An 11,507-nucleotide genomic window follows, 5' to 3' on the forward strand; every position below is an offset into this window, starting at 1 on the left:
GTTAAAAATGGAATCTAGGGCCTGAGGAGATAGCTCAGTTGAATAAGTGCTTGCTTGGCAAGCACAAGGGCCTGAGTTCAATCCCTGGCTCTGCAAAATAAATAAATAAAATGAAATCTACCACTTTATTATGCTTTTGTCTCTATATCAGGCCAAGTGGAAGGGATCAGTTTAGCGTTTCAACTTGATTTTATTTAGGACAAGTAATTTCACGATGACTGGATCTGAAGAACTAGGGACAGGGTGGAGGTGAGCTGGAAGCACTGGTCAATGGCGGTCATGTCTTTCTCCTCATGTAATCTTAGGGCTTCTCTATGTGAACTTTGATCTAGTCTGGGCTTCCTTACGACATAAAAGCCTTGGTGCACTCAGACGGCTTACACAGTTCATGTATTTCTCAGTATCTCTGTGGAAAGCGAGTTACGACAGAGGTGGATCCATATGCTTAGGTTTTCTGTTCTATTTCATTGGTTAATTCATCAGTATTTGTGCAGATAGCATGGTGTTTTCATTTCTATAGGTTCATAATGCCACTTGAAGTCAGGCAGCTTAACGGTTCCTGCTCCGTTGTTTTTGCACAAGATGATTTAGTTAAGCTTTTTGTATGTGCTTGCTTCCGTTTAATTTTTGGTATTTTTTGTTGTTCTATGAAGAAATTAATCAGCAAGTAATAGGTATTGTGCTGATTTTTTAAGTGGTAGAGATTCTGTGTTATATATGCTCTGCTTGATCTGGTAGAACTGGTAGCCGGGGTATAAGAAAACAAATACAGAAGGAAATAGAAGAAAGCAGAGAGCCACAGACATTCTGTAATCTATCCAGACATATACCCCAGCAACTTTTATAGATGCTATGTCTTTTGGTGTTACAATACAGGATAATCTTATCCTATGTGGTATTACTCTGTAGAGTAAAACGATAGTATTTGCTCTTGCATTGTTTACTCAAACTGCTTCCTTAATGCAGAAGGTTGGAAGCCCATGGACCTTTCCTTGTTCTTTAAGTTCTTAGTACTTTCAATCTGTCTTCTAGAATAATATTGTTAAAAATTTGGAGTCCTTGCTATAGTTGTTTCTTGCTTCAAGATACATATGCAAATATCTCCAATGCACTATTCTTTATTTTAGGATTCTTGAAGTCTCCTGAAGTACAACCCACACTTAAATTTCTAAGGTCCCATTTTTTAACAAGGAGGATCTCCAGGCCTAATCCAGGTTCTCTGCATTGGAAAAAGATTTTGTGAGACATTCTTGTAAATTTTTATGAGGAGTAAATAAATGATAGTACACACACATTCAACTGAAATACATTTTACTGTCATTTATTTGTCTGATAACTTTTGAAGTTACTTATTATCCAGATATATAAGAATTAAGGAATTGTTCATTTTCAACTGAAGTAATGGTTCTTTTTACCTTAACAGTTTCTTTTTCCTCTACCTCATTTCTCTTCTGTTGTCCTTTTCAGAGTAAGAATGAGTGAAAACTCATATTTACTATTTTACTTTCACATATCGCTAACAAATCAAAACTTTTCTTTAACTTTCTAATTTTTTTTCATTGTCAGTAAGAAAATGTGCCAAATTTCCATTCCACATATTCTCACCAACTCCAATAATTTCCTGCATTCCTTTTAGCCTTCCCTGAGAACTTTCTGAGTTGAGGCTCATGAAGAATACGTTGACATCTTAAAGTCTTTTATTTTTTCATTTTGAGTCTCCAAAGAGCTCCTTTTTTTCTGACCATATAAACTCTCTCCAAAATTTTACATATTTTTAGGACAAACTTCTACCTCCAGAATTATTTCTGTTTTCTTTACATATATTCACATGTAAAAAGTTATATTTGAACTCCAGAATATTAAACAGCAACAATATCATATCTTTTACTTTTCCTGCAATCATAATTTCATAATATCTTAGCTGCACAGTTTCATCTTACATATATGCACTTCATTTCACAGGTGGTGGACAAAGATCTCACTGTACCATGACAGGAAGATGAGAGGCCTAAGACAGAAGAAAATGAATAGTAAAACAGGATTCATCTGAAGACAAAATGATTGTATATGTGAAAATGAAATGAATCTATAAAAAATTCCCAGAACTCATTTTTGGAAATTATACATTGGTATGACATTTCTTCCCAATTTTTATCTACATATTTATTGGTGTTAAATTTTATAGAAAATAAGAATAAAAATTGACAATATGATGTTAAAATATATAGAGCAGTTGAAAGGTTATTAAGTTACACAGGTTGTAAAAAGAGAACAAAGTTGATGTCTCATACTAGCTGAAGTACAAGTCTTTGTAAAAGTTGTCAAATAATAAAACAGGATGATAGACAATACATGCATATATATATATATATATATAATTCATTTTCAATGAACAGTTTAAACATAATTCTTTGGTAAAATGCACATTTGCAAATAGTGCTATACAACTGGATGTCTATGTTTAAAAACAGAGGAAGACACAGAGAATTTTATGCATGTGTACAACTAATAATATACACAAAGACAAAATGAGTCATATATCTTAATATGCAAATAAAGCCATAAGATTTCATGAAATCATAGGAAAAATTTTTACTTATGGAAGTTTTCTTATGTAGAATGAAGATAAATTATTAAAATATAAAGTCAAAATGAATATGAGCAAATTTCATAAATAATCACTTATGGACAATGAAATGCTAAGTCAAATACTTGAATATAAGCAAGTAATTTTCTTCTAACCGTATCTGATGAAGACCCTTATCAACCACATATATAAACTGTTTCCACTCAACAATGTGCTGCAACCTCAAAAGTGACAAAATGCTTAAACAAACGCTTTAAAAGATACACAAGCTGTAAGTGAATAAATTAATATTCAACATCGGTCATAATAAATGAATTATTCTGAAATGTACTGCACTATACACTTTCTACTTTAAACAAATCAAAAGTTTATTAATATTATTTCAACGAAGTTGAGAAATTAGAAGCCTTTTTTTTCTTTTTTTCTTCACAACCGGGGATTGAACTCAGGTTCCCGTGCTTGCCAGGAAGCGTTTAATCTACTGAGCCATCTCCCTGGGCCCCCTTAGGTACTGTTGATGAACATTTAATATTATGAATCAATTTTGAGCACTTTCTGAAAATTTCTTATACAATTAAAAATGCATTTCTTATATAGTCATTTTCTCTTTTTGATACAAAAGAAAGAAAAGCATGTGGCTAAAATAGATTTATAGGAAAAATTAGACTTATAAATGCTATTAAATCAGATTTATCCATAAAATATTCAAAGTAAAAGTTAACCAAATGTTCTTGAAACAAATGACTATGCAAATTATATATACCATGAACTATTTTACACATCATAATAAAAATTCACATATGTATCATTCTGTTGTGCTTTTTTTGTTTGTTTGTTTTGGTAAGGGGAATCAAAGTCAGAACTTCATGCTTGTCAGACAGGTAGTGTGCCGCTGAGCCATATCCCCTGCTCTTAAATATCATTCTCAAGGAATTATTCTAAGTAGGATAAGTGAGAGTTTAAAGTATATGTGACTGTGTGTGTGTGTGTATCCTGAATATGTTTTCAGTAGAAGCAGTTGTTCTGAGTTACCTAGATCTTTCATTCTTAATGCTTTACCCCATGAGGTGCTCAGCAATATCTGCATACTCTGCCTGTCCTTTAACTCATTGGTTTTGAGCTTCAGTTCTTACTTTGCTGAACTCAGTATTCCCATCTTAAGTTAATTTTTATAGATATTATGTTTTCTACTTCTCCATTTTTACTTTTGTATGTATTTAGTACAGGGTCTATAGCGTGTCAGGACTCAGATCGGACTCCTAGTGATCCTCCTGTTTTCAGCCTCCCAAGCACTGGGACCACAGATGTGAACCACCACTCCCAGTGTTAATCCCTAACTCAGCACACCCCAGGGGCAGGGTCAGCACAGCATGGCAGGCATCCAATCCATCTTTACTCTTTACTAACAGGGTTTTTTTTTTTTTTTTTTTTTTTTTTTGTATTTTAGGGAAGGACCTACAGGGTGTTCTGGGTCTCTCTACTAGATTGGACTCATAGTGATCCACCTGTTTATAGCCTCCCAAGAGCTGGGATTACAGGCACACACCACCATGCCCAGTCTCAATGGCCATCTCAGTGTGCCCTGGGGGTAGGGGTGGCATGTCTGGCCCAGGGATTGAACCTTGGTCCCTGTGCCTGCTTGAAGGAGCTTTAATCCGCTGAGCTATTTGGCCAGCCCATCAATGTTCATTTTTGACAATATTTTCTCTCTTCTTAATTGTGTCCATATTCTTCTACTTCTTTAATTTTTTTACATGGAAAAAATCAAGACTTTCATTTCTAAGAAAATACTGGTTTGAAATCATCCACTTGAGAGTGATGTGCAAGTTACTAACAAACCTAGCAAGTTACAATATTAATGGAATGAAGAATAGATGTAAAAACAAAACATCTGTCGCTACTCTATTCATTTACTTTGTCTTTGGTTGCTGATTATTAATAGAGAACTTTTCTAAAATGCATAATAAGCACATCAAATATTTTAAGAGGCTAACAAAATATTTATCAATATTAGGTTATCTGTTTTTCTTAAAATAAGCATCATATTGTGTATATGAATTGTGATATTTTCTTAAAATCTCAACACCAAAGTAATGAAAATATGGCATGTGTCTGCTAAGGCTGCAAAACAAAACCCTTGGTAATTTTATATATGGCAACACAAAACCACACAATGCCAGTATTCATGCTCAGTTATTTTGTGTTCTAAATGCAGACATTACACAACTTTGGGTCACACAGAAAAAGGCTTGATTGAACAGCCAGAAGAAATCCAGGCTCAACCAGACCCGAGTAACTGTCCTAGTGCATGCCTAAGTTATTCAGAGAGACCAGCCCATATTTCTGAGTAATCAATTCATCTTTTGCATATTATGCGTATCAAAGTATAATTATGGCAATATCTGTAGCAAATAGTTATGTAGAAACATTCCACAAATATGATATATTTTGCTAAATGGTCACTGGGTAAAAAAAAAATACAACACTTTTAGAAAGAGGATATTCGACGTGCATTATGATTTCGTGAGTGGTAGTTGTTCCACTGTGGTGAAACTTCCATGTTGGAAAATTTATAAACTCTTGACTTTGTACATCATCAAGTCAGCGCTAATTTGACTAGATGGCTGTGCTGCAGAATAATGCAGGATTAATGGTAGTTATAAAAAGGACTGCTTTCCAATCAGGCAGGATTTATGGGTGTGCGCTCTACGTAATGTGAAGGAAAGGGCATGAACTCTACTGGCATACGCAATTAGAATAGAAGCATCTGGCCAAGTGCACACCATTTTTTTTAAAGAAGATACTAGTCTTATGTCCATTAGTGAAGAAAGTTTATACTGAAGTGAGCATGACTTTGTGACAGTACCGAATAATGGAATTAAGGATAACACAATTTCTCTAAATGTATATTTAAATTCAAATAAATATAAAGCAGACACGATAGTACATCAGAATAAAAAGAGAGTAAATGAGTATGAAAAAAGTTTTGAATGTTTCATGCAGATTTTTTTTTTCATTTTTAGTATAGGATGTGCTATGTAGATTGGACTCCTAGTGAATCTCCCATTTTCATCCTCCCAAGCACTGGGATTACAGGCATGTGTCACCACACCCAGTTTCAGTTGCTGTCTCAGTGCACCCCTGGGGCAGGGCCAACATAGCATGTGAGGGGTTGAACCCTAACCCTTGCGTCTGTCTATGCAGGGTGCTTTAATTCACTGAGCTATCTTGCCAGTCCCCAGATGTATTTTTTTTAGTTATCATAACATGCTATTCATTACAGAGCTTAAAGTAGACTATTCTTTCTTGTATTATTAAGTCAATAAACTGGTCAATAGCTCAGATGGATTGTTCTTATGCAAGTAAAGACATCACTAAGGAAAGTGTACAGAGTGACATAAAATCCACTCTAGCAGAAATCAACAAGCATAAGAAGACAGCGTAAAAACAAATATTTTAGTAATAGCTGTATATTTTAAAAAGCTCAAATTGCAACTTCCTTTTCTGCTTTGGTACTGATGATGGAGAAGAATATTTTTAATGGCCAGTAAATGAAAGTCAGATAATATATTAATACCTATGTCTACACACATTCATAGAATCAGAGGATTTCTATATCTCCTCTGTGTTCTAACAACAGACAGACATATTGGTAACATGTTTGGTCATAAGAGGGGAACTAAACAAGATACCCTTTGTAAAAGGAAGAATCTTTAAGAACTGGTGTAGAAAAAGGAGAAATCAAAGATTATCAAGAAAACAACTTTCCCCATTATTGTATTCATGAAACCAAAATATCTTGAGCATTGAAACTTCATTTTTATGTAGTTTTCATGTGCCATGAAATGTTATTTTCTGTTTTTCTCAATAATCTTAAAAGACCATTGGCTACATATAAACAGATGGCAGGCCAACCTTAGCTTAAAATATGAATGATTAAACTCTTATACAACCTTTTTCACTCTACTAAGGATTGCAATTTTCTTAATGTCTGTCTCTATCTCTCTGTCTCTGTCTCTGGTTCTCTGTCTTTGCATGTCTTTCTCTGTATCTGTGTTTCTCTCTGTGTGTCTGTCTCCTTGCTCTATATACAATACACACACACACACACACACACACACACACACACACACAAAAGAAAAATTGTAACCAAATTCTATTCTTATTTCTGTTAATCATCTTATTTATTCACAAACTGTTAGTTATAAGCATAACCAAGGAAAATGTATTCTATAATACATAGTTAAAATAAATTCCTATGTATAAAAAGAATACAACCCTAATGATTTTTACAAGATACTTAGTCATACCATTTTTCAGTCTTCAATGAATTTCTCACTCTACAAATAATATTACAAATTTATTATAATGTTCTTACTTTGGTCTTTTTATTATTAACACATAAAGATTTTAAATGCAAAAAAAATACATTTTGTTGATTTTTTGAATATTTATGATTCTTTGTGTCTACTAAGGTAGACTGTAGATAGTTTTGGTTTATATCTTAGTAGTAGGACTTGGTTCAGAGGAGAGGTGCTACAACTTTCCAATCTTAAATATCATAAAACTTTAAATCATGGTTATGCTCTTAAATTTTTTTCACAAAATGATTTATTCACAATTTTCTGCCTTATGAAAAAACTTTTAAAGTTCAGATTCAAGACTGATTTTGAAAGATTAAATTATAGTCTGCTCACTTTGAATCCATGTGGGTGGTTCAATACCTTTGCAGAAAATAAACACCAATGTTTAATGGAAGCTTCTGACATTAAAAATAGATGAAAACCAGAATTTTTTTTTATTTTTTTCAATGTGGTGTTTATGCTTGCTTTTCTGACAAATTGTACTTCATAAATACTTCCAAATAGTATTTTATGGGTTTCCAGCAAGCTTCTTGAGAAAATGTTTGAAACTTTTAGCCTAAGAAAGGTTTCTAACTCAAAAACATCTTGCCAACTAATTTCATTTATCAGTGTGGAAGTCAGCAAAGTGGATGACTTTTTATTTTAACTTTCAACTAAGTGAAATTAGGAGCTTTTTAAGATTTAAGGAGCTATATAGTCAATGAAAAGTTAGAAGTTATTAACTCTGCCTTGGGGAAATACTAGAGGACTTCCAAGACACTGAATTCAAGAAATGAAATAAATGAACATCCATGAACTTGATAAATACTTAGAAAACTGTCCTATTTACTTGGATATTGCAAGAAAATCTAAGGAAAATTGAAGGTGGCAAGTCAATACTGTAGGAGAAAACCAGAACCAATTATGATTCCTAGAAAAACCTACTCTTCTATTTATGCTGTAGGTTAAAACAAGAAACAGAAACTATATTTATTAAATATACTATACAACAATCTGTATTTCATAGCTCTAGATAAAAAAGAATGAAAGAGATTGGATTGAAAAAGAAGCAATGGGCTAGTAGAGAAAGACATAATTCTAATAGAAAAAGACATAGACAGTTAATTTATTGAAGTGATCACAGTTTTCAAGAAATATAACTGTCAAGGAGTTAACTAGATCTGCACATAATATTTCAAAGTAATATGTCAAATTTTAGGCTACAAAATGAGGATGTTACTTTTTGGTGAATACCAAGTAACTAAATATGCAAGTTGCATGGCAAGGAATAATTTTCAAGGGGTAATTGTTAATTTCTATTGAAGATACATGACAATCCTAAATGAGAGGGCTCACAATGATTTGTTTTTTAGTAGCACAAAATGATAACTATTTAAAAAATCATTTATTTATTCATTCATTCATTCATTCATTCATTCATTCATTCATTCATTCATTCTTGTATTTGGTCCAGGGTCTCACTATGCATCTCACACTAGTACTGATCCTCCTGTCTCAGCCTCCCCAGCACTGGGATTACAAGCATGCCCCACCAGGCCAGGGTGGCAGAGTGCATCCAGGTTCTTGGGTTGGCATGGCATGCGGTGGAGGGATTGAACCTGAGTTCTTGCATTTGCCAAACAGGTGCTTAGACCACCAAGCTATCTCCTCATCCCTACAATAACTTCTTAAAACAATGTCTTTTCAAAAATATCATGAATACTTAAAATAATTAATGAAAATAATTTGATAAAGTGAAATGGAAAAATAGCTACTCAAATTTATTGTAAATCAATGATTTGAAATTATTGCTTTTTTTTGTGTGTGTGGTACCTGGGATTGAGCTCAGGACCTTGCACTTGCCAAGTGAGTGCTTATTCTACTGAGCTATCTCCCCAGCCCCAATTTGAAATTACTGTATGTGAAGATTTTTGATATATAACTAAGTAGTTTAATAATATTTTGCAGATGTCTAGAAGCTAAAATTGAAGTACAAAAGTATTCAATTGCATCTTGTAAAAATGTTCACTAAGATATTAGTGAAGTTTCATATTTGTTTTCTCCTTATCTAAAAAATTCAAGTAGCTATTTACCCGCTCATTGAGAGCCTACATTTATTTAAATTGCATGAATGGACTTTCTCCCACTTGTGATGCAGCACTAAAATATGCTATTTAGGGGCTGGGAGATAGCTCAGCAGTCTAAGTGCCTACCTGACAAGTGTAAGGGCCCAGGTTTATTCCCTGGTACCTTATACTGTGCGATCCCCACAACCCCAGTGCACCATGAAGGCCACTAAAAGTGGGTGTGGTGGCACACAACTATAAACCCAAAGCTTGCAAGGATGAACTAGGAGGATCACTGGCAGCCCGAGTTTTCTAGCGAGACCCTGTATCAAATAAATACATACATAAATAATTTTAAGAAATAAAACATTCTATTTATTAGCAAATGTGAGGACTAGTGTAAGTCCATATTTTTTAATTATGCATATTTGTAACATCATCTGGTGTTCTAGAGAGTTTTTAAAGACTAGAAACTCACGAATTACAATATTAGTCAAATTTAGTTGTTCCTGACTACTTTAGATAAGTTCAGGGCTGGGGAGATAGCTCAGTAGAATAAGTGCTTGCCTGGCAAGCGCAGGACCCTGAGTTCAATCGCCGGTACCACAAAAAAAAAAAAAAAAAAAAAAAAAAAAAAGAAAGAAAAAGAAAAAGAAAAGTTCATATCTGTTCTTTTACCATCGTCTCTGGAAAATTTCTCATGCACAGTTGAATGATTATTAGATAGACTATGTAGCCCAGCGGCTACATAGGTCCTAAAATGTATAAAACCTGGCCTATTATAGAAATAGTCTGCTGACTTTTAGTTGTTTTAATAATCAATGTTTTAAATAAATCATCAGGACTAAGATTTCACAAGTTACTAATTGGAAAACATATACAGAGCATCTTCTAAATAAACTTCATTTTATCATCGATAATCAAAGATGGCCCAACCAAAGAGAACATTCTGCAGCACCTCCATAACATTAACGAGCTGCTGTCCTAGGTACAGCAAGCAGCAGATTTATTGAAAGTGACTTGTGAAGTCAATATCTGAAATGAAACAGCTAGTTTCATCTTGTCCAATTTTTGCATTACTCTTCATTTTCCCTGAAAACTACACAGCCGAAACACTTTTAGTAGAGCACTTCCTTGTAAATGATCAGTTGTATCTGTCACTAGGAAGAAATGCATTCTCCTGCTTTATTACAGCCATCTGCATCCCTTCATTTTCTTTTAATTCAGTCACTGGAGCCCTAATGATCGTGGCCATTTCAGGAGAGGCCATCAATTATAACAGGAGCTCATTCAGAAGTGAGAGGGGAACTGCGCCCTCCGTTACTTGGAGGTCAGCGATCATCCCCAGCCTCTTCCCAGGAAACAAATAGTACAGTGACTTCCACGGCTCCTTTCATTTCTCTCAAGCCTGCTTCTTTACGACTTTTTGTAGACCTTGGTTATAACAACTTTGTGAATTTGAAACTGGCAGCCCTAAAAGAACCCTGAGCAATCATTTTCATTTTGTCCACCAGGATAAATTCAATCATATATAATTCTGCCTTTCATGACAAACACTCAAAAAATGAGATACTGTGAAGATGGTGTTTTTGTTTTTCTTAAGAGGCAAAAAATAAAAATCAAAACACAAAATGACACAGAATTATAAAATAAGAGGATAGAAAACAAACAATTGTTATATCGTGCATTGCTATCTTCAAGGTAGTATTCAGATGACCAGCTACAGGCTTGCAAATTTGATCAACAATTAAATATTACCTGTTCCTTTCAAATAAATCGATAGAAATTCATGGTAGACAGTGTTTTCAAATTCCTTTATAAAAGCACAGTGTAATTTATATTCAACTAATACTAAAGTAGCAATTATTTTACATTGGCAAACTATTATTACATAAATCTTTTTAAACAATTCAGTGTATATTATACTTCTTTGTAAAATATTAGCACCATGTTCAAAACATAATTTTATGCTTTCTGAGAACATTAATAATTAGTAATAAACTTTAATCATTGTACTTTAATGAAAGGTTTTATGACTAACGAATCTTCACAAAGAAGTGCACAACATAGCCATAGCAACATTCCACGTAATTAATAAAAATTGGAAGCAACCAAATTGACTTTCAGGAAAAACAGATGTACTATGAAATGTCAATACATGAAAATATTATTCACAGTTTTAAAAAATGAGTAAGTCATGAATAGATAACAAGGTTTTTTACCTTTACATTAATGTGTGAAATAACAATGTCTGCTACATAATAAATATTTCTATATGAACTTCTAGAAAAGGAAAACCCATGGAGATAATGGGAAACAATGTTCAGTAGGTACTGATGGATTAAGGACAGAAGAAGATACATGAAACAGGAGGGACCTAACCTTATTAGAGATGTTGAAGAAAATTATTACACATAGACATAATTTCAAAAAGTAGTAGAAACTATTAAAAACAAGGTAAAAGAATCTGTGTTAAAGCACTGCAATCCAGTTGATAGGTTTTTTTTTTTT

The sequence above is a fragment of the Octodon degus genome, unplaced genomic scaffold, assembly GCF_000260255.1.
Source record: "Octodon degus isolate 3935 unplaced genomic scaffold, OctDeg1.0 scaffold00009, whole genome shotgun sequence".
NCBI classification, from domain to species: Eukaryota; Metazoa; Chordata; class Mammalia; order Rodentia; family Octodontidae; genus Octodon; species Octodon degus.